The sequence below is a fragment of the Dromiciops gliroides genome, chromosome 3 (genome assembly GCF_019393635.1).
Source record: "Dromiciops gliroides isolate mDroGli1 chromosome 3, mDroGli1.pri, whole genome shotgun sequence".
NCBI classification, from domain to species: Eukaryota; Metazoa; Chordata; class Mammalia; order Microbiotheria; family Microbiotheriidae; genus Dromiciops; species Dromiciops gliroides.
In genome coordinates, this window is record NC_057863.1 from 450999374 (window position 1) to 451025202 (window position 25829).

Sequence of the window (25829 nt, forward strand, 5' to 3'; positions counted from 1 at the left end):
TTCAATCACATGTCTGTGGGAGTCAGGATTTTCTTTATACATTTCAACCAAACTAATATATTGAAACATTAAATGCAGAAGCAAATATAAGCAAATATAATAATCAGCTTAGCCAGGATTCAGAGATTTGCAAAAATATGTAAAGTACATATAACTCTTCTTGGTAATTTTTTTTTTTTGGAAAATAGTTGTTGGTTTTGTTTTGTTTTCTTTACAAAAAATGGGTTTATTATTTTAAAATGAATTAAATATTTTAAAATGTATCCACTTAAATTTCTAATATAGTACATATTAACATATATGTGTGTATATACATATATACATTTATATATAGATATATATAAATATAATATATCTATATATAAATTTACATTTATATATAAATTTACATCAACAAAAGCTGTTTGGGATCCTCATTAATTAAGAGTATAAATGTATCTTGAGACCAAAAAACTTTGAGAACCACTGTATTACATCATTTTGCCTCTATTTTTTGCTTAAAGTTAGAGGCTACAAAATAATGTTTACAACAGGATTTTTGTTCTTGACTTTTAAAAATGTTAACAACTGATGCTATTTCCTTTATTTTTCCTCCAAGTTTTAAATAAATAAATACATGGGTTACTTTCTTGTAAGGTACACAATAATATCATTTGAGAAATGAGGAAACTGAGGCCCTAAGAGGTAAAGTGACTTGCTAGAGGTTATATAGGCAGCAAATAGGAAGAGCCAGAATTCAAACTGATATCTATTCCTTTATTACTCTCTAGTTGATTTTAAAATATTTTCCCCTTAAGGAATGTATTACATGTAATCTTAAATACTGTTTAAGTATTTTGGTACTTATTTTAAAAAATCCGTTTTCTGGGTAGATAGTAGAAATTTTTTTTTTTTAGTGAGGCAACTGGGGTTAAGTGACTTGCCCAAGGTCACACAGCTAGTAAGTGTTAAGTTTCTGAGGCTGGATTTGAACTCAGGTCCTCCTGCTTCCAGGGCCAGTGCTCTATCCACTGCACCACCTAGCTGCTCCGATAGTAGAATTTTGAAATTATACAAACACGAGGTAAAATAAGATCATAAAAGCAACAAAATTATATCTTCTATGCAATTCAAATAATTTATCTGGTGGAAGGGTTTTTTTTTTTTGGATTACTATGGGGAATATATTACTTTTTTAAAAAAAATGCTTGTGAAAGTATTACTTCCAAGAAGAATTTTGTAAGATCATTAAATTCCTTTAAAAAAAAAAAGATATCTGCTAGTGTTAGGAAGTGCCTGGCACTTACTAATGCTGCTGTTTATCATAACAGAAGCAGACAGTTGGTCTTGCAATCTCATATGCTGGGAATATCCAAGTGAATGATACCTTTTTTACGAAGACTTGTAGGTAATTCTGTAAGTATATAGAGAAATATATAGAGAGTTAATAAGGTTTATCAAGTTCAGGAATTTCATTTTATAATTTGTTGTTTAATTTCATTCTAATATGTGTTTTTAAATGAAAAAGAAAATTTTAAGTGAAAGGGGAAATTTGACATTGTTATTAGTTCAACTGTAGGAAAGACTAGAAAAATATCTGCTGTTGTTTTTTATTTCTTTTTGGTATTTAAGGAGGTTCCATGTAATCTCCTTTATTTTTGGTTAACATTCTCACAGTGGAAGAGAAGAAAGAGGAAGAATCTCCATCTCTTTGAATCAGTATGTTTGAGACTTAATTGTTTGTGTTATCTATTGTTCCTTTACAACATAGAAAAGTCATGCACTGCCCCAGACTTCATTTATATTGTTGGGGAGTGTAAAAGGCTATTTCTAAATGTCCGCCTTGTTCTCTGAATTACATCCAAGAACAACAATTCCCTCCCCCCCCCAATTGAATTAATGTTATCTCTTAGACTTCTTTCAGAAACTATTTTAAGAGGCTTTCAGAGGTAGAGCCATGGTACAGTTCTTTATAAAGGGCAGCAGCAATGTTTATAAATATAATACTCTTGTTTGGAACTTTTCCACTTAAAGTATGCTTTTACTTTTATGTATGTCGTAGAGTTTTTAGAACTGGAATAAACTATATGATCACAATAATCCTGTGACATAAGGATTGTGCTCCTATTATCCATGTTACAAATGAAAAACAACAACAACGAGATTCCTAGGAGTTTAATAACACACCCAGGATCATTGATTGGTTGGTGCTGAAAATGGCATGAGAATTTTGGTCTTTTGACTTCCTCCAGCTCTCCTTTCATCTTACCTTGCTTTCATTATGACATGGTGCCCAAAGTTATTCTCCTGAATAAATCTTATAAAGCAGCATTTATTCAGAGCTCTTTTAATCTTTTAAAATATGTGAATATCTTTTGATTGGAGCAGAAAAAACATTAAGTTTAGTGTCAGGAGATCACTTTTTTTTTTTTTTTGCGGGGCAATGAAGGTTAAGTGACTTGCCCAGGGTCTCACACAGCTATTGTCAAGTGTCTGAGGTTAGATTTGAACTCAGGTCTTCCTGAATCGAGGGCTGGTGTTTTATCCATTGCACCACCTAGCTGCCCCCAGGAGATCACTTTTAATAGGGGAGCAGACAGTGACATTTTTGCGTTGCTTTGTCCTGGCTTTTAGAACTTCATCTGGGAACACATCCTACTTTGCTAACTGACTGAATCTAAAGAACACAACATGACTTGTCTTTCCAGCTAGAATTATGGTATTTCTATTTGTGCAGAGTTGTATGGTAGAGATTCTATTCTATTACAAACCATACCAATGCTACTTCATAAGTATATGCCTGGTTTGATATAAATGTCAGATGAAACCTGAAATTATAGTGAAAATAAATGCCTTCGCAGATGCTAATATTATTTGAGTGAAATAGTTGTGGGTAGTCAAAAGATTGCCTTAGTTAAAACCCCAGCTTATTTTGGTTGGAGGTTCTTGCACCTCAAGAAGAAAGGAGAAAAACAGAGAAAATATTAGTATTTTTTGGTGGAATTTTTCTCTCAGAATCCATTTTCGGATTGTGGGGAATACCAGAGTTCCAGGGAACTCAGTTTGTGGAACACTGATCTAAGTATTCATTATTGCATAGCTGACTTGTATTTAGCAAAAAGAAGAGGTTTCTTTAGAAGTAGGAAGATAATGAAAACCTGACAGGGTGGAGCCAAAATGGCAATGGTCAATGTATCTGAAAAAGTATAGCCTTGTGATTTATTCTGAAATGACAATGTAAAATCAGTTGGCTATGGCAATATAAAAAAAATACAATTTCATGTTTTTTATCTAAATATTTAAGTTCAGAATTAGCAGAAGGAGGCATAAGTTACTCACAATCACATTAATTACTTTAAACAGATACTGTCAGGATTAACAACAGTACAAATCCAGTGATATATGTGGGTTGTGAGTTCAGACAGTGAGATTATAAATAGATTTAATGATGTCATTAGTGTGGAAGAGGAGGGGGGTGCATCTGGAAAGCCTTGTTTCCTCCCTCTGATTCATATGTCTTTTGGAAGAAAATCACTAGCTTTGATAAATGAAGAGGGGAAAAAAGAAATCTTGGACATATGAAGAAATTTACCCTTTTGAGCATGTAATATAAAAACAAAAATAAAACTCGCTCTTTGGAAGTCATAGGTAGTAGCTTTATTGTTAAATCGATTCAACTTAGATGTTGTAAAAAGAATATATTTATGTATATAATCCACTTGGGGTCTTACTTGAGAGTTTTTAAACAATGATGTTGACATTTGAAATTTTATTGGATAGTAGCCATAATGTGCAGTTTGAGATTATCCAAATGTCTTTATTCCTACGGTCTTGAATGTTCCATTATGACTTGTTTAAAAGTATGTCCTCCAAGCATGCCCATTCTAGTGGACAGAAGAAAGGTTTAGATAATCAAAAATTTTATTTATACTTGGCTCCTGAATACAGATTGCATTGAAGTAGAAATTTACATTCACACACATAAACACAAACTACATCTAATTCTGACCACATTCCTCAGTTGATCATGTTGTACTGTGGTGCAGAGAAGACTCAAGTCATTTCGGAATTAAGAGTTGACATTATTGTTAGACTATTTAGCAACTAAGGGGCTATTCTGAACTTGAATTCTTTTACATATGTCTTGAATATATACCCAAGAAAAGAATTGTCGTACTCAAAGCATATTGCAAATTTATACATATATACACAAAATTGAACACTTTAAATACTTTTGTAGAAGGTGCTTCTGTGATGAATGAATTGCAGCTGGATTTGAATTTTCTTTTACTTCTTCAAACAGAAACTCTAGAATACAAATTAAGGGGGCCAGTTGGTATGTGTGTGTGTGTGTGTGTGTGTGTGTGTGTGTGTGTGTGTGTGTGTGTGTGTGTATATATATATATATATATATATATATATATATATATATATATATTGTTAAGGGCTAAAATTCTAGCTAGTCTGTCTAAAATATTTAATGAGTGGTCGCCAATAAATTATAAGCTTTAGCAAGAGTTAGACTTTTAAGCGTTTATTAAGGAGAATAAGAATTTGATAAAGAGAGAAGAAAAGGCCTAGATTCCTATCTATTAAAGGGAGAGCACATTTCTAGCTCCCTTCTCCGCCAGCGTCCTCAGGAAAGAGCCCCAGAGTCAGCGCCAGTCTCTTCCTTCCTCCTCCCACTAGCCCGCGTCACTTCCTGACTCCTGGTCTTGCCCTCAAAGACCTTCGCTTCATGGGCAGAACTCTTCTACAGTAAGTCTCCAGCAGGTGGCGTCATTCCAATCGTTACTATATATATATATATATATATATATATATATATATATATATATATATATATATATATATATATATATATATATGTAGTGTGTGTGTGGGGGGGGGGCAATTGAGGTTAAGTGACTTGCCCAGGGTTACACAGCTAGTAAGTGTCAAGTGTCTATTTAATGGAATCCATATGAGATTTGGTATTTGTGCCACCTTTTTTTAAAAAAAAAAACCACAACCACAACAACTTAAGGTTCCTTAAGTTTCACATTGAAGAGAAATGGTTAAACATCTAAAATTGGCTAACTACTGGACATATGCATATGGTAATGAAATATTCAAGTGGATCTGTGATCACATAAATGGGGCTATTCCCTCCAATGACACTGCCATTTATTGCTTACTGGTTCTAGTTGCTCCTTCTAAATTAACATTTTGCTTGATTCATAAAATGAGGGGAACCTAGGTGGTACAGTGGATAGAGTACTGGCCCTGAAATCAGGAGGATGTGAGTTCAAATCTGGCCTCAGACACTTGAAACTTAATAACTATATGACCCTGGGAAAGTCATTTAACCCCAATTATCTCAAATATCTGGGCCCATCTCGTCATCCTGATGTATATCTTGCTACTGGACCTAGATGGCTCTAGAGGAGAGAGTGAGGCTAGTGACTTTGCACAGCCCTCCCTCACTTAAATGCAGTTCACTGAGAGTCATGACATCACCCACTGAGGCCATGTTACTCTTCAGTAACAAAGGACAAACAAAAACAGCTAGAATGATGGTTTTTCTGTTTGTTTGGAGTGGTATTGTAGAAATACTGGGCAAATGCTGTGAGGAGATAGCAATCCAAAAGTCAAGAATTTAACAGAAGTAAAGAAGGAAAATTAGGTTCTGGACTTAGCCTAGCACTGAAAGTAATCTAACATACTTTGTCTCTTCCTTCCAGTTCCTTCTTAGTTTGTGAAGGAAATCTAGTTTACAGTGTGTTAGGAAACAGTGGAAAAAATACTGGGTTTAAAGTCAGAGGATTAAGGTTTGAATCTCTAGTCTTTTATTACCTGTGTAACTTTGGATAAATTAATTCTCTGGGCCCCATTTTCCTCAACTGTCTAAGTAGGAGGTTGGCTTTATGATCACTGAAATGCCTTCTTAATGAACTTAAGATAGGATAAAAATATAAAGGTAATCCATATGAATAGTACCTAGGAAATTTTGTGGGACAGGTAGGTTACTTAGTAGAATTATTTTTTGTGTGCAAGATTGCTATTGGAAGTATTTTAAATATTTCTAGTTAATTTTTATCATGAGGGCAAATGAATAAGTTTTTTTTGCTTTTCATTATTGGAAATTGTTAATTTATAATAATATAGCAAGATCTATTATTTGAAAGACTGAGAGAATAAAGAAAAATGTTTAGAATATTCAGTAGCTATTTCTGAACAAAGCCTCTTGCTAAGAATCTGAATATGGTCCTTTCTTGAGCAGGGGTATTTGGCATAGCATATAGGTCTTTGTTTCTAGACCCACCTATTTCCTCATACATATTCTCTTATCATTGTGAATACTGTATATTTCTTTGTCACTTCCTTCTGTTGTTTCTAGGCCAAAAATAAAGCCAATGGATTTTAGAATAGTTCTAAGCTTAATATAAATTAACTCACTTTCTCTTGGGACTGTAAGAATGGGGAAGGAAAAAAATTATATATATATATATATAATTCATAATAAAATACTTAATCATTTCTTTGGTCTTTTGTTATATATACATGCACGTATGTGTATATATGTATGTGTATAGATAGATATATGTATATATCTATCTATACACACAGATATATGTATACACACGTAACAAAAGACCAAACAAATGATTAAGTATTTTACTTATGTGACAGATTGTTGATGGTTTCTGTTCTAAAGGAGTCAATATAAAGTTTTAATTCAAGAAAGGAAGTTTTCCAGAATATGAGATGTTAGTATTCCAGTGTGTCATGGTTTCCTTGAGTTTAGTTTTTTCTAATGTGATACTTCAGAAAATATTAGTGCTAAATTTTGCTAGGTGAAAAAATATTGTCACAGGTCATGTTGTATGTCATGTAGTAATGCTGTCTTAAATGCAAATTAGATCTGTTACCAAATCAGAGACAATGTAGGCCTTAATAAATGCTTGTTGATTGATTAAAGACATTTCAATATAAAGGGGGCAAGAAGTAGATGTATTTTTAAATTATTTTTAAATTTTTATTCTAAACAAACATTAAATAGGATGGACATTTGCATCTATCTAATAGAAGGGAAAAAAGAAAATTGCAGGAAAATGGCAGGTCTTGTATCTTGCTTTTCCTTTTACATAGATAATCAGATCAATCTGTAGCTTTAAAAGCTGTCCCACTTGCCTTCCAAAGTAGATAATATTCTAAAGATATTACTGCAACCACAGAATTAATTGAATTTTTAGAGCTGGGAGGGGAGCAGTCAGATTTTAAAGGACCCTGATTGGAATCCTGGCTCTGTTGCTTACCATCTGTGCTCTGGGCATCCTTTCTCATGTGTAAATTGAAAGGGTGGACATCTAAGTTTCCTTTTCTGGTTCTCAAACTATGTTCCTCCCATCTAGTTAGGAAACAAGGATTAAGCCAATTTCATTCTGATATTTGATGGTAGGCCAGTGACAAACCTAGAACATCTTATTCTGTCTAGTGCTCTTTCTTCTATCCTGTTACTTTCATATTTTATTCAGTTATGTTTTCAAAATATGATTATCTTGGATTTGAAAATTGGGATATTTTAGTAGTCTAGTTTGTGATGGCTGGGAAAAATTATATTATGAAATTCTCTGATTACAAAATCATTTGTTAAAATGGATGTTTCCTTTTTTATCTCATAATTGGGAAGCATATTCAATAAAACAAAACTATTTATCATTTACTGTTTGCAAGGTACCATTCTAAGCTCGGGGGCTGGAGGGGGGGTGCAGGGGAAGGGTTAGGTACAAAGATGAACCATTCTGGCCCTCAAGAAATGTACAGTCACACAGAGGGGAAAAGAGCATATCCTTAAATTACTACAGTGCCAGGCCAACTGTGTTAAATGCTACAGGGAAAGTATTAGATTTTGGAGCACAAAGGAAGAGATCCATTTCACTTCAGGAGGAAGGTAAGGTTGATTGAGGAAGGAGGGAGGGGGGAATGGATGAAACCTGTGGTCCAGAGGCCCCATGGGGTCATTATACCTCATGAGTATAGTTATCATTTGGTGACATCAGCAAGATGTAATGTAAATAGCACAAGCCTGGCAGGAAGGAATCAGAGGACCAGTGTTCATATCTTGGTACTGCTACTTTCTGCCCAGGTGATGTTGAGCAAGTAACTCAACTTCTCTAGGACTCGGTTTCCTAAGCTGTAAAATAAGGGATTTGAGTTAACTTCTCTTTAAGGACCTTTCTAGTTCTGTATTTATGATCCGATGATAACCTTCAGTAACTGTGGATTAGTCAACAATCCTTTATAAATGCTAGATCACCAAGAGAAAACATGAAAACAAAATTAAATAATCCCAACTCTCAAGGGGCTTACATTCTACCAGATGTAAATAAGCTCATATAAAAGGTTCTTTGGTAGTTGTTAAAAAGCTACTTACGAATGGGGAACCTTATTCTTATTTGTATCCCTAGCACCTAACATAGTGCCTGACACATAGAATCTCTTGAATGATTGAATAGGCTATATCTGAAAGAACAGATGAGCTTAAAATTTTTTTAAAAGCCACATCCTGAAGCCCAGTATGGCATGTTGATAGTATTGTCTGTGGTGTAAATTATGAGTGAGAACTTCTGGAAGGGAGTCAGCTGAATTTAACTAAAAACAACCCCTGTGACTGAATCAACTGAACTAAGTTCCCATGGATTTAATTACACTTCTGTGCTGATGGTTTTCGAATCCACCTATCCTTTCCTAATCTCTGTGCTGACCTTCAGTCTTGCATCTCCATCTGCCTTTCAGACATCTCCAACTGTCCAGTAGACATCATAAACTCACTATGTCCAAAACAGAACTTATCTTTCCCCCTTCTTTCCCTACTTTCCCCTTCCCTTTTATCATAGAGGGCAACACCACCTCCCCAGCCCTTCAGGTTCACAACCTTGGAGTCACCCTGGATTCTTCATTATTTTTTTATCTCTCTCTACCTACCTCCCATAGCCCCCCATTGAGTGTTGCCATGGTCTGTCTGTCTCACCTCTGCAACATCTCTTGTATACACCCCCTTTTCATCTGGCACCACCACCCCACTGGTGCAAGTTCTCATCACCTCATGCCTTGATTATTGCAATAGCTTTGGATGAATCTGCCTTTCTTAATTGTCTCCCCAATTCAGTCTGTCCTCCAGCCACTAAAGTGATTTTTTCTATTATTGACTGGCTGGATCCATATCTTTCTTAGAAGCCATGCTTTTTATACTTTGTTGCAGAGTCCCAGTATTAGCTGCTGATTTGTGAAGGCTATATAGAAAAGAGAATGTTAACCTTAGAAAGACCTTGATTCAGGTCCCATATTAGTCATTGATTAACAGTGTAACCGTCAGCAAGTCACTTAAGTCTGTGAACCTGTTTCCTCATCTGAAAAATAGGGCTAATACCTGTAGTGTACTTACCTGTCTAGGCAGAGTAGATTAATGGATAGCGAGGCAATCTCAGCCTGGAAGACCTGAGTTCAAGCCCTACTTATGACACACATTATCTGTTTGACCCTAAGCATGTCACTTAAGTTCTCATTGACTCAGCTAGCTCTCCAAGTCTGAGAGTAGTTGCTGATCTGTGTTAGTAGATGAAATTTGTAGGGAGTTTCCTGTAGCAATGAAATAACATGTCTAGACAAAGAAAAAAGTATCTACCTACTCACAGGATTGTGAGGTTTAATTGAGATAATGTATATTAAGTGTTTTTTTAAACTTTTAAATGCTATATAAATGCCAAGCAGACATTGGATGGTTCCCTCTCAGGAATTTCTATTACTTTTTGTTTATTCTGAACTTAACAGCAAGTAAAACAAGTATTTCTATATCCAAAGTAGAGCAGGTAATGAGGATTGTATACAAAACCACAAATCTTACTTTTCTTTTAAAATATATAATTAATTCAGTCTTAGTTTCAAAGCTGTCCTGCTTATCAGTTTCCTTCAGAATTTCCTTCTCTTCACCTCTATGCATTAAGAAAAAAACCAAAAAAACAAAACCAAAAACACTTCAATGACCCTTTTTTCTTTCTTTTCCTTTTTTTGAGGGGAGTAATCATTCAGATATCCTCTCCACATTCCCAGTTGGGGAAAAAAAGGAAAAATAAAATCCTTCTAACAAACGCATAGTCAAATAAAACATCTTTCCTCCAGATACTGGCCATGTCCAAAAATGGTATGTGTCATTCTGATCTTGACACCATATCTTCATTTCTCTGAAATCATGGTGTGTCATTTCCAAGTTTCTGAAGTCCTTCAGAATTTTTCTTTACATATTATTAGTTATTACTGTATAATTAGTTCCCTTACTTCTGCTCATTTTTCTCTGAATCAGTTCATAAAAGTTTTCCCAGGTGCTCCTGAAACTGTCTTCCAACATTTCTTTCAACACTGTAATATAATATATAATATAATAATATATTATATTATTATATATAATATAATATAATATATAATATAATATATAATATAATATAATAGTCACATGCCTTTATTTGTTCAGCCATTTTCTAATTGATGGATTGCCCCTTAGTTTTCAGGGGTTTTGCTACAACAAATTGAACTGCTGTAAATATTTTTGTGCATATAGGTTTTTCCTTGTTTGTTTTTCCCTCTTTGATCTCTTGAATGTTGTGGCCCAATAGTGGTATTCTTGAACCCAAGGATATGTACATTTTAGTGACTTTGTGGGCATAGTTCCAAGGTATTTTCCAGAAAGGCTAGGTCAGTTAAAAATTCTACTAACACTACATTACTGTGCCTCTCAAGGACATTTTAGAGCACTGGTTGTCAAACTACTGCTTGTGGGCCAAATCTGGCCTGCTGACTGTTTTTGTATTGCCTATGAGCTAAAAGGCAGCAGGCCAAACTTAGCCCATGGACTGTAGTTTTCTGACTCCTGTTCTAGAGGAGATTCTTGAACTGGATAGATCATAGATTTAGAGTTGAAAATACTTTGGTGGTCATGTAGTCATGGAGAAATTGATTCTCAAGAAAGACTTGTTACTCTCCCAAGATCAATCACATGGGAGATAAGAAGCAGAGGTGAGATTTGGACTTGATTCCTATAGCTCCAGATGTAGCCCTCTTTCTGCTGTTCTGTGGTGGATAGGATATTTTTTTATTTTTTATTTTTTATTTATTTTTTATTTTTTTTTTTAGTGAGGCAATTGGGGTTAAGTGACTTGCCCAGGGTCACACAGTTAGTAAGTGTTAAGTTTCTGAGGCCGGATTTGAACTCAGGTACTCCTGAATCCAGGGCCGGTGCTCTATCCACTGCGCCACCTAGCTGCCCTGGATATTTTTTTAATAAAAGTATTTTATTATTTTCCAGTTACATGTAGAGAAAGTTTTCAGCATTTGTTTTTATAAGATTTCCAATTTCAAGTTTTTCTCCCTCCTTCCCCTCCCGTAGACAGCAGGTAATCTGATATAAGTTATATATATATATATATATATATATATATATATAATGACATCAAACATATTTCTGCATTAGTCATGTTATAAGAGAAGAATCAGAGCAAAAAAGGAAAAACCTCAAAAAAGAAAAACAACAGCACCAAAAACAAAAGAAATAGTATGGTTCAATCAGCATCCATAATACACAGTTCTTTTTTTTTTTTTCCTGGATTTGGAGAGCCTTTTCCATCATGTGTCCTTTGGAACTTTCTTATACCATTGTATTGGTGAGAAGAATCTAGTCTGTCACAGTTGATCAACACACAATGTTGATGATACTGTGTATAATGTTCTTCTGGTTCTGCTCATTTCACTCATCATCAGTTCATACAAGTCCTTCCAGGTTTCTCTGAACTCCTTCTGCTCATCTTTTCTTACAGCACAATAGAATTCCAAATTGCTCTCCAGAATGGTTGGATCAGTTCACACCTCCACCAACAATGCATTAGTGTTCCAATTTTTCCACAGTTTCTCCAACATTTATTATTTTCCTTTTTTGTAATTTTAGCTAATCTGATAGGTGTCAGGTGGTACCTCAGAGTTGTTTTGATTTGCATATGTCTAATCATTAGAGATTTAGAGCATTTTTTCATATGGGAATAGATAGCTTTGGTTTCTTCATCAGAAAACTTCCCCAACAGGCATTTATTACAGACCTGTTATATGCAGGCATTGTGCTAGATACTAGAAATAGAAAGATTAAATTGAAACAGTTCTAGTCCTAAAAGACTTTACAGTAAAAGAAAGGGGAGCTGGGTACTTCTATATAAAATAGATACATGATACAAGGCAATTTGAGGGGCATGCATTAATCCATTGGGAGAAATCTTGAAAAGCCTCATGTAGAAAGTAGAGCTTGAGTTGACTCTTGAAGAAAACTAAGGATTCTATGAGATAGATGAGGAAGGAATTCATTGTAAACAAGGAGTCCCATGTGGTCCAACTCTTAAGAGCTTGTGAATTCAGATTGTATTGTCCAGAGAAAACAGTATGGGTTAGAGAGATAGGCAACCTGGGTGACATTTCAATTGACATCAGTGTTATGGCCAGGATCCACACTAAACAGACTCTGTGATTTATATTTATGTGTGCATATCCTTTGTTCTTATGGAGCTAATCTTCATGTCCTAATTCCAAGCATATTCATCATCTGTGCCTCATAACTGGAATCTCTTTCTTCACGTCATCTCATCCTTCTGATTTCCCTGGGTTCCTTCAATCCCAGCTGAATTCCCACCTTCTGCAAAAAGTCTTTTCCAGTCCTCTTTAATCTCAGTGTCTTCTTTCTCAGACTACCCCACCCCCACCAATTTATTGTACATGTATTGTTTGTACATAGTTGTATGAATGTTGTCTCCCCCATCAGACTGTAAAATCCTGGAGAGCAAGGACCTTCCCCGCCTCCCTTCTTTGTATCCCCAGCTCTTACCATTATGCCTGCCACATAGTAGCCACTTAAATGCTAGTTGACTAATTAACAACTTTATAGAATAGGTTCCACAGTCCCTCCCTCTATCATGTCCCCAGTTCCACATTTTCACTTTACCTTCTCTGTTATTACTTGTCAGATTTGTTTTGTATATAAGGATTTATGCATTTAATATGTCATGACAGTGATCCAGCTTGCATATCTTAGGCAGAGGCCTTCAAATAACTGAGCAAAGGAGGCTCCAAAGATTCACATGACACATGCAACTCTAGGAAATAATCTGTTAATGAAAAACTGTGCCTCTCTGTCTTTTGAGATGACACAAATTTGTTATTAGAAGTAACACATTTATATAAAAAGTTAACATCTTTGTTGTTAGACCTTAAATTCTCAGATGCTCCTAAAATATTTCTAAGTGCTCCTAGCTAATCAAAATGTTTCACAAATTGGGGAATATTAATTGCCCATAAACTACTAATTGATAAAGATAGATTGCTTTTCCCTGTGAATATTTTTCTTCTATGGAAAGAGAACTTACATTTTTTATTTAATGGAACCCTATAATAAGAAAATATTTGAAAATGTGTAGTGTTATCTTAAGTCAACCAAATCTGTAGTTTAAAAGAAGTTCCCACAATAATAATAACTATTCATTTCCATAGCATTTTACAAAATGCTTTTCTCATAGCCAACTTGTGGGGTGGGGCAAATAGTAATAAAATGCTCATTATAAAGATGAGACTACTGAGACCCAGAGAAGCTGTGATTTATTGATATGCTGTTACCACAGCTAAGGTCAGATCGAGCATTTGAATCCAATTCTCTGTACTATATATAGTCCAGTGTTTTTTCTAGACACCGTTACTACTTGTTGGAGTTTCAGGTTAATTTGCACCTATCAGAAGTACTTGCTTTGTTATATCTTGATTCATACTATTTATCTTGTATCTTTGTATTTAAGTTTTTATTCACTTGTCTGTATTTGTGTATATATGCCCCCTTTTCTTTATGCTTTAGTTTATATTGTAGTGATTTTAAAGTCATACTTTACTTTTGAAAATCCTTTACTTAAACTTGGTGTCTCTACCATTCTAGAGAAAAGAGTGGGGGGGAAATGTGTCATGTAAATAGCATTCATCTATTTTCTTGCTTAAAAATAATACTTTGATACCCTACACATCTTAAAGAGCAAATATTTTAAGTTTCCACCTATGTAACTTCTGATATGGAGACACTTCGTAAAATCTTTTTGCATTCACTAGACTATATTTTTATTTCAATGCCAATATTGTATCATATTATTTCTCTTTCTTGATCTTTTAGGAATTCTGGTGAAGTGCCTCAGGGAGTATGTTGCAGTGTAACTTGAAACTTGTTTTAAGGTGGCTTAGAATTTTTAAGAGCTTTTCTTGGTTGGATTTATCTTTACATGTCAATTTTTATAGCTGAGAAAAATATTTTTGAGGCACTAAGTCTAAGTGAATTATTGCTTATTTAAAAACTTTTTCTGAAACTTTTAAAAGAGATTTATGTTTTTGTCTTATCAAGGTGTCAAAATCCCCTTAGAATAATAGTCTGGGAAAAATAAATTTATCTACACATAAAATCACAATAACAAAAACCAATCGCTGAATTCATATTATCTTTATGCAGTGGTTTCCTGGATATATAATGTTCATTCTAGATAGTGAAGTTCCCTATGCTTCTAACAAATGATTAGCTTGCTACATATAGAAAGCATTTATTAATTGCTTTACTACATGCCCCAGGCACTTTGCTAAGACATAGGAAAGCTAAATGCAAACAAAACTGTCCCTACCCACATGGTGGGGTTAGGGAAGATTCTAATGGGGTAGGATAATATATAAAGGATACCTGGAAGGTGATTTAGTGAGGAAGGGAAGAAATTATTCTGGAGTAATGTGGCCTTACCAGAAAAGTGTTCCTGGGAGGGAGTCACTAATCAGAAGAGTCAGTCCTGGGAGTGGAAGTTTCCAGGGTGGGGAATGTGGTTGGCAAGGAGGAGAAATCCAAAAAGTGAGTAGAGACAGAGGGAAGTTATTAAATACTTGGTTCAATATGATGCACACAGTGTTAATTATAATGTGTGATTCATACTGTGAAGAGTGTCTAGCTTCCCCAAATATTTCTATATTGTGTCTATAAAAGTGTTGATGACTTTTTCGAAAGTGATTTTATTTGTTTTTTTTTTTTTTAAGAGCAACGGGGGTTAAGTGACTTGCCCAGGGTCACACAGCTAGTAAGTGTCAAGTGTCTGAGGCCAGATTTGAACTCAGGTACTCCTGAATCCAGGGCTGGTGCTTTATCCACTGCGCCACCTAGCCGCCCCCCTCGAAAGTGATTTTAAATATATACCTATTCAGAGGCAAGAAAATATATGTATCATTAACCTAGAGAGAGTACTCTTTTTTTCCCTATGACCATCAGGGTGATTGTTTGATGGGACAGGCTTGAGTGATAAAACCGCTGAAGTACAGGAAAAATAGGCAGGTGTAGAATAGTGGAAAGACCCATCAATTAGGAATTGAAAGACTTGGGCTCATTCTACTAGCTTGGGATTTAGGATAAGGTTCTTCTAGCAGAAATCAGTAATCTTTTAAGATAAACGATTTCATTTTTGCTTTTTATATACCTCCCCCATATATGTATAAGTATATATACATATACATGCACACATGCCTATAAAATAAGGAAGTGTGTATATATGTGTGTACACACACACACACACACACACACACACACACACACACACATTTGTATGCAGTTGATGCCACCTCATTTCTACTGACATTTACTTTATACAAATGAACACAGGGACTAAAAATGTAATTTGTCTCCTGAAGGCCCTTGTTCTAATGGATTACTGGCCCAGAAAAATGGAGAAAAGGCCCTCAGGAGTGCCCATAATTTTTCACTAGTTTTTCATCTTGGAAAGTAGGAAGATCTGAGCACTAAAAGGGAGACTGGGGTGGCGGGGGGGGGGGGGGAACGGACATGGGTTGGAGAGAAAATAAGAAAGGCATATAGAAGACTAATAGGATTTCAGGGAGGAGCTGCCAAATGTAGATAACATGTAAGAAAAGAAAGCTCAAGAGGGACCACCCTCCTGGGGATTTGTTTTGGGCTGTTCAAGGAGGATCTGTGGGGGAAAAGAACTTTAGGCTTGAGCCTTTCCCTCCTCCAAGGCTAGAGTCATGGTTTGTAATTAATGAGGTGAGTCAACACACAGGTACAGACTCATTTATTTTTGGCCAAAAGTATGTCTGATAGGTACTTAAAGAGCAATATGCCTTTCGCTGCTGGTGGCAGATTACATCTTAGTTGATCTCTTTAAAAGAGCTAGGTTTCTTTTAGATGTAAAATTTTGTTATTTCTGTTTTGTTGAGTGGTGGCTTCATATAATTCCTCAGGTTACTGAGGAACAGGTCTTCAAGTCAGAAAAACCTGGATTCAGAAGTTTCACCTGAGACACTTACTAGCAGTATGACCTGGGAAAGTCACTTAACAATAAGTAGCATTTATATATCAATTTAAGGGGACAGCTAGGTGGTATAGTGGATAAAGCACTGGCCCTGGATTCAGGAGGACCTGAGTTCAAATCCGGCCTCAGACACTTGACACTTACTAGCTCTGTGACCCTGGACAAGTCACTTAACCCTCATTGCCCTGCAAAATATATATATATCATAGAACATGTGAAAAGGAGCAATATGGGAGAGTGTGGAAAGATTGAGCAGAACCAAGTTTTAGAAGATCTTGAAGAATGCTGAGTGGATGAAATAGAATTTGATATGTAGGTCATTGGAAGCCAGTGAGGGTTAAAAAACAAACGAACAAAAACAAAACAACCCAGTGAGATGACCAAAGCTTTGCTTTAGGAAGAAAGCTCTGGTCAAAATATATTGATTAAATTAGAGAGAAGAGGAGCCGAGGCAAGTGATGTTTAGGCTACTTTATAATTCAAGAAGTAAGGAGGGGACGATGGGCTCAATGGGAATGCTAAGGTAGATTTGGCTGCAGAAATAGAATTCATAGGAATTGGCAACTGATTTGATGTGTAGGAACTGTAAAATAATAATAACAACAATAATATCCCTTTAAATGACTCATACTACTTTATTTCATTAATGTGAATAATGAACTAATACTATTAGCTGTTATATCATTGTATAAAAGTAAGATAATGTAGGGGATATTTGCCTTTGGAAAACCTAATACTTTAAGGAATTGTTGAGACTATTACAGATCATCTAGAAATTATTTATCACTGGATGTAAAGAATCTGCATCCAGAGAAAACTAATAATAGAAATATGTATAGAATGATTTTACATACATGTATACACATACACATATATTTGTATCTAATGGTAGCCATCTCTAGGGTAGGGAGGGGAAGAGGGAAGGGAAAAAAAAAGTTACATGATAACTTTATGTTTAAAAAGAACAGCAAGTTATACAAAGTAGATTTATAGTTTCATGTGTAATCTTTTCATTATACTACATTATAGTCATGCTTGTCTTATTTCACAAATTAAAAATAAAATAAATGAGTTTTTTTTTAATTTTAAAAAGAGGCAGTGGAGGATTCCATCTCAGTTAAGTCTTATCCCTGACTACTCTCTAAATCTGAGTCTCAATGCAGAGAAGCTTGAAAATTATCAGGGTATAAGATTCTGTGTAAAGGGTCCTAGAGCTACAGATAAACCTTCTGCTAAGCATATGTGTTACTTGTATGCTTCATTTAATCTTAGATAAAATGATGAGGCAACCTAGCATAGTAGGATAAAGAACATGGTAGGAAGATCAGGTTTCAAACCCTACCTCAACTGTAAGATGCTAAACAAGTTACTCAATCTCCTTGAGCCCCAGATACCTCCTTTCAGATACTTGAGGTGTTCTGTGTATTTGATGTAGTTCACAAAAGAAGGCTGGCACTTTACAGTGAATATGTTAGGGAGACTGGAACTTGGGCACAGAAATACGAGTTTCTTGAAATAGAGCAAAACCTTTGTATTTATTGCTTTACTATATAGACTGTATATGTTTTTATATGTACTCATATTCCCCATTGGAAGTTCCTTATGAGTGAGGGTTATTTCAGTTTTTTGACATTGTGTCACCAACACTAAGAACATTGCCTTTACATATATTAGATGCTTAAGAAATACTTGTCATTGACATGGAAAATATCTAATAGCTGGGTGAAGGATGGTTGATACAATAACACTGGGAATTGGGAAGGCTTTAAGAGGCATTATAGGTCAAGGCATATTGGAATAAAGGCCTGTACTTGGCTCATGATAATAGAAATAGAGAAGAGTTGGGTTGAGATATATGTGAGAAAGATTTTTTTAAGTAGAAGTATAAGACCTTGGCTTTAGAGTTAGGTTGGGGATTTTTTTCTCTTGAAACATTACTTGATTTAAATAGTACAACAGAATTTATCTTACATAAAGTCACATTAGCTAAACAGCTTTGCAATGGAAATGCATCAGATTTGTTGAGATTAGATGACTACCTGGTTATCTTGCTTTTTTGCTATTTAAAATAAAAACATAATTATATTGTACATGATAATTTGGGGGGGGGGGACAGGGCAGGGCAATGATCATTAAGTGACTTGCCCAGGGCCACACAGCTAGTAAGTATCACGTGTCTGAGGCCAGATTTGAAATCAGGTACTCCTGAATCTAGGGCAGGTGCTTTACCCACTGTGTCACCTAGCTGCCTCCATGTACTTGATTATTTTAAAAGGATAATGTGTACCTGGGGGTATTTTAGCCCTTTATCTAGTGTCTTGTTAGTGACTTTCAAGTTACTGAAAATACAACAGACAATAAATTACCATTCAGATGAACGTTTCAAATTAGAGTGGAGCCTTTTTTTTTTTTAGTCAACAAAACTGCCTGTTTTGATTTAAGAAATACAAAATATCAGGTTAATAAAGCCTGATGAAGTACAACAGAACCCTGTTCCAACTTGCACAGTTCATTTACATGGATTAGGATATAGTGCAAGTCAAGTCATGGCCTCTCAGGGAAAATGAGTACCTTATAGTAAAAGTCTAATCTAGTATGGTTAGTCATATGCTCAAAGACTAGTATTTAATAAATAGTTAAGCAGGAAAGAGGTGTGATTTGACCTAGAGCTTGGAAAGTTGGATAGAATTCAGACAAGAAGAAATGCAGCTATATGTAGATGAGTTCTCAAGGAGAATAATGAATGAGGAAGGGTAAGGAATGTAGGAATGCAAGCAAAATATGCTTTTGTTTTTGGAAGAAACGAGCAGACAATTTGGCTAAAACAGGTTTCTCCTGAATGCTAGAAGGTAATAAGGTTGAAAAGATAGATTGGGGTCAGACTGTGGAGGATTTTCAATATTTTGCCTTTAAGTAATTTAACAGCTTAGCCAGTGTAGATGACGCATATAAAAATAACTACAAAGCAATATATAAATATTGTGCAGGTCCTATAATTCTGTTAAAATGTAAGTTCTTTGAGAGTAGGTGTTTTTCATTCTTCATATTTATATCCCCATTGCCTTCTTGGATAGCGGTTTTAAGCACAAAGGAAACACTTAATAAAATGCTCATTGATTAATATAAAGTGCTTTCAGAATTGGGTAGAAAGCAATAACTAGTGGTCATATGATTTGAACAAATAGTTCTCAAAATAATTACAGACTATTAAGCAACTACATGAAAGAATAAGGGAAAGGCAAATTAAAAATACCTTAAGCTTTCAGTGTACTCCAGTGAATTGTATAAGATGATAAAAGTTAAGAAGACACTATTGGAGGGGTTGTTGGAAGATAGATGCATTGTTGGTGGTACTCTGACTTAGTATATAACCATTTGGGGGGGGGGCAATGGGGGTTAAGTGACTTGCCCAGGGTCACGCAGGTAGTAAGTGTCAAGTATCTGATGTTGGTTTTGAACTCGGGTCCTCTTGAATCCAGGACCACTGCTTTCTCCACTGTGCCACCTAGCTGCCCGCAGTATATAGCCATTCTGGAAAGGAATTTGGAATCATGCAAATAAAATGGCTTAAGATGCCTGTACACTTTGACTCAAAGATTCTGGTAGAAATATTTCCAATCAGTTCATTGATTAAAAAAAGAAAAGAGCCCCCATATATACTAAGATATTTATAGCAGAATTTTTTGTGATAGCAGAGAACTGGAAACAAAGTATTATGTTTATTGATTGGGGAATAACTAAATAAATTGTGGTACATAGATGTACTATAAGAAATGACCAATAAAGTTAATGAAGAGAAACATTGAAAGACTTACAGAAACTTATGCAGTCAAGACGGCAATATGTATATTCATATATATATATATGTGTATAAAAACATATGTATATAGGTTACAACATTGTAAGTGGAAAGAACAATAGCCACAAGTCAAACAAAAAGAATACAAATGTTATGAGATTACAAAGAACAAGCATGACCCCAAAAGAAGACATGAGATCTCCAAAAATACAGTGTTCCCCAAATATGGATCACACATATAACTCTTGTGCTCATGGACAAGGTGAGGTCTGTGGTTGGGAAACACTGCATATATTGGCAACATTTTTGATATATTAATGTTTTGCTGATTTTATCTTTATTTTTTTAAAAAATTCTTATATGGGATGGCTCTTTGGGAGAGGAATGCAAAAATAAAAGATATCAAAAGTTTATTTTAACAATGTTAGGAGAAAAGAAAGGTAACTGAGATGCGGCATTAAAGGATAGTTACATTTTTACAAGTCAGGGAACCATTTAAAGCATGTAATAAGGATTAAAAAATACCAAATAGAAAAGTCTGAACTCTAAGGTGCCACATAACCCCCATCAGATTAACAAGTATGACATGACCAAAAAAAAAGGGGCGGGGGTGAGATGACAAATGCTGGGGGGAAAGGGGTTGGGAAAACCAGCACATTAATAGACTATTGGTAGAACTGATCCTGACATTTTTTATAGCAAGGTTTTGGGGGGGTTTGTATTTTTTTTTTGTGGCAAAGAACTAGAAAACTGAGGGTATGACAATCAATTGGGGAGTGGCTGAACAAGTTATGGCCTATGAATGTGATGGAATACTATTATGCTGTAAGTAATATAGATGGAGCTGGTTTTAGACAAACTTGAGAAGAGTTTTATGAACTGATATATAGAGAGAGGATGAGAAACAGTAGAAGAGTACAATACAAATAACTTTGAAAGACTAAAGAAGTCTAATCCAAAAAATGATCATCCACAATTCCAGATCCATAATGAAACATGCTACCCACCTCCTAATGGAGAAATGAAGGACTTGGAGTGTACGTGAGATATGTATTTTGTGGGTATGGCCAATGTGGGAATTTACTTTGCTTGATTATACATGTTTGAGAGAGGAGTTTTATTTTTCTTATTTTTCTTATTTTCTTAATGAGGAGGAGGGGAAAATAAAAGTAAAAGGGAGAGAAGATAGATATTTGTGAAAATAAAAGAAAATTTAACTTAAAATAATTTTAAAAAGATAAGTCTGGCTGAAACACAGGGTTCCTTTAAGAAAATAATTAGAGATAATATTGGAAATCTGGTTTGGAGGCAAGATAAAAATGTATTTGAATGCCAGGCATAGAGTTTAGTCTTTTTTAGGTAGGCACTGGGGAATAATTGAAGGGTTTTGAGTAGGGTAGTAATGCAGTTAAAGACAGTACATCAAGAACCTTAATCTATGGGAACTTGTGGGATGAAATAAATGGAAAGAACCTGGTGTCAAGAAAACCTATTAGAAGACAATTGTAGCCATCCAGATGAGAAGTAACAAGGAAATGGAAAGGAAGGATGATCATGATGATGACATTGATAGGACTTGACAACTCATTGTGTGTTAAGAAATAGGAGAGTCAAAGAGGGTGAAGTTTTCTAGGCCACTGGACTAGAAAAATGACATTACCATTAAATGCTAAGTTTTGCTTTAGACATAAGTTTAAGGTGTTGGTAGAAAATACAGTAATGCATTTTTTTCCCTGCATATATGTTCAACCTTCTAACTAGAAGGTTCTTTCAGCTTCTGGAAGGCAGACTCCTTAGTTCTCTACATTGAGAGAGTGGAAAAGACTGAATATGGATTTGAGAATCATTTTACAGAGGAGCAAGAGTTGGTATTGTTGTCAGTAAGCCACTAGAAAGAAAACGTGGAAAACACCAAAGGGAAAGAACCTTCAGAAAAATAAGAACTTTGGAGGCAAGAGGAGCAAAAGGGGCCAGTGGAAAGAGGATCAAGGCAAGAAAGAGGTCTTCTTTTCTTTTCTCTTCTCTTTTTTTTGTTTCTTTTGTTTCTTTGTTTCTTTCTTTTTTTTTGCAAGGCAATCAAGGTTAAGTGACTTACCTCTAGTGTCACACAGTTAGTAGGTGTCTGAGGCTGAATTTGAACTCAGGTCCTCCTGATTCCCGGATCTGTGTTCTATTCACTTTGCCACCCAGCTGCCCCCAAGAAAGAGGCTTTTTTGTTTGTTTGGTGGGACAGTGAGAGTTAAGTGACTTGCTGAGAGTCACACAGCTAGTAAGTGTCAAGTGTCCGAGGCTGGATTTGAACTAAGGTCTTCCTGAAACCCGGGCTGGTGCTTTATCCACTGCACCACCTAGCTGCCCCCAATGAATACTCTTAAGCCAATGAAGATAAGACTTTTTCCATAAACAAGTAAATGTACCCGTAATAGATATGTTGCTAATGTTTTACCTAGTATCTGATGGTCTTTGTTCATTTTGGGAGCTACAATGCTGACAACCATACAAGACCATTGATTATTTTAAGTTAAAACATTTGGCTTTGAATCCTTTTTTTTGGGGGGGGGGCAATGAGGGTTAAGTGACTTGCCCAGGGTCACACAGCTAGTAAGTGTCAAGTGTCTGGGGCTGGAGTTGAACTCAGGTCCTCCTGAATCCAGGGCCAGTGCTTTATCCACTATGCCACCTAGTTGCCCCCTTGGCTTTGAATTCTAAAAGGATGAAAGAATAGACATTGGAGTGAAGTTCTCTTTGGAAAAAAGAGCATTTGTATGTGTTTGCAAAAACCAACAGCATTTGTCTTTAAAATAATATTTATCAGACTGAAGTACACATTTTCAAAATTTCTATTTGGTGTGCAATTAAATTTTAGGCCAAAAATCATATAAATAAGAAGTTATTTGAAGTTGAAGCTACCCTTTTCCATGTCATTTGACTGACCACCAGTTTATTAAATTGACTTGAGCAATTTAAAATGTTGTCAGTTTTAGTTGAATGAGTGAATGGAAAAATATATAGAAGTCATGGAGAACAAAAAATTCAGTGTTACTTCATAGCCAGTAAGACAAACAAGCAGGTATATTAATTAATGTATGGAACAGTTAGGTGGTGCAGTGGATAGAGTGCTGGGCCTGGAGTCAGGAGGACTCATCTTTTAAAATTCAAATCCAGTCTGTGTGACCTTGGGCAAGTCACTTAACCCAGTTTGACTTAGTTCCCTCATCTGTAAAATGAGTTAGAGAAGGAATTGGCAAACTACTCCAGTATCTTTGCCAAGAAAACCCCACATGGGCTCATGAACAATCAGACATAATTGAAACTACTGAAAAACAACAAAGAAATCTGATCATTTTACTGAGTCCTGGAAACGAATAATGCCTAGATTTGGACCCTAAAACTAGTGACCCATGGAAAGTCTACCGAATGAACACATTTCTTGCGTCTGAACTCTCATCAATGAAGATATCCCCCTCTATTGGGATTGCTCATGGCCCACCTGTCTTCTCATCCTGGACAATCCTTATCCATGCCCTTCCATAAACCAACATAGAATAGCTATCCCACATTCTGATGGCCCATGAGTTTTCTAATATTTTGAAATGGTCATGCAGCATTCCAGTCATTATTCCTCACTCTCACTTCATGACTAACTCACCTTTTCTTCATTGGTAGCATCTTTTAGCCCAGAGGTATCAGGCATGGGACCCACCAACTGGATGGCACATGCCTTTGAACCAGTTTAAAATGCAATTGGGAAATATTTAACAAAATATATAAAACACAATAAAACATAGATAATAACACATTTTAAAACTGTCAGTATGTGGCCTGCAGGGACCCTTACGGATGGGATTAGTGGCCTCTGGTTTGACACCACTGTTTGATACCATTCTTTCATTGCAAAATATTTCAGTCTCACATGTTCCTTTCCATTTTCCTTTGAGCACTCCACAACTTTGATTCTTCTGTGGTTATGATATTCTATGAGTCAAAGCCATGTGTCATTGCTAGGATTTTATTTTAGGGGAGAGAACTGCCTACATCCATGATTTCATAGCCTTAGGGTATATGTGAAAGGAAGGAAATGACCAAGGTAAATAAGCTGCCTCTCTGTTAGGAACATTGGTGTTAAAAAACATTCTTTGGTAGCAAGGAGCAGCTTTGGATCATCAGCAGCAGCATCACACAAGTTCCCAAATGTATTCTAGTTTAGGTTTTGTTTAATTCCCTCCCCCTTTTCCCCCATTACTATTAATTCTAGGCCCAGCTCATTGTCTATGAAAGATGAACTCAGTGGGCTGCTCATACAACTGCATGTCTTATTTTGAACATTCTTTGTTCACTTGCTTTTTTTTCTGCCTTTATTACTGGGCTGATCATTTTGGCATCACTGTGGGTCTTACTGAAGAGGCAACATGGGGTTTGGAGATTTGATAATAGTTGTCACCAATGTCATTCATGAGCAGGAGCATCTGGGCTGGGATGAGCTTGATTTGTAGGCATCCTTCATTTTTGGATTTTGAATAGAACATAGAGTGAACTTTTTGGCAAGCCTATATGCCTATATTTGTTTTTCACTTGTTATAATAATCAGAGGATGCTTGAAGAGTCATCTTCATCATGACTGTTAGCAAAGAAATGATCTTTCATTCCAGGAGGGCATTCCATTCTTATCTCTACCTCTCAGCATCCTAACTTCTAATTCCAGTTCTAAGCCCCGTGTTATCTTTAAATTATATGATGTTATATTTATTTGTGTATGCTGCATTCCTCCAGTAAAATGTAAGCTTCTTGAAAAGCAGGATTTATTTATTTTTTTGTTATAGCAATGGCATTTAGCACAGTGCTTCATATATATATATATATATATATATATATATATATATATGTATATATTAGATGCTTAATAAATGTTTGAGTTCAATTGAGGAAAACCATTTACTCCTATAGAAGTTCAGCTAACAAATTATCCTATTAAATAGAGTTTTAAAGTAGCATTTAAATAATTACTTTTAATCTTTTAAAATCGCACTGTTGTAAAATTTGACATTATCAATCAGTATTTAATGAATGGTTCTTATTTTCTTACTACTCTGCTAAATAGTATATGTATATGTAGGTGTGCATAGCAGATACAAAAGTTTCCCATCCCACATTAAAACACTGACAGACTACCTGGAGACAGGAAATTATCACATAAGAAACTATATACTATTAACTATAATAATAATAATAATAATAATAATGATGATGATGATGATGATGACAGCTTACATTTTAATAGCACTCCAGCATTTTTGAAACTGCTTTCCTTCCAACAACCATATGAAATTAGGAGTGCCAATATGATCTTCTCTAAGTATGATGAGAATTTGGAAAATAATAATGATAATAATAATACTTACACTTGTATAGAATGTTAAAAACGCTTTATAGATATTATTTCTTTTTATACTCACAAAAACCTTGGGAGGTAGGTGCTATTATTTCCTCCATTTTCCAAATGAGGAAACTGAAGCACAAAGAGGTTTCCCAGGGTCATACTTAGGAAGTATCTGCAGCTAAATTTGCACTCAGGTCTTCCTAGCTTCAACTTTATTCCTCTTGCCACATGGCAAGAAGTGGGGTTCAGTTGGGGTGGGGCAAGAGGATCAGCT

At 35.4% G+C, this 25829-nt stretch overlaps 1 protein-coding gene across 3 annotated transcripts in view; it reads left to right on the plus strand.

Moving 5' to 3' along the window:
- COBLL1 (cordon-bleu WH2 repeat protein like 1) overlaps nucleotides 1-25829 on the plus strand; it is a 185613-nt gene that overhangs the window by 86857 nt on the left and 72927 nt on the right. The gene's annotated exons all lie outside the window — the stretch shown is intronic.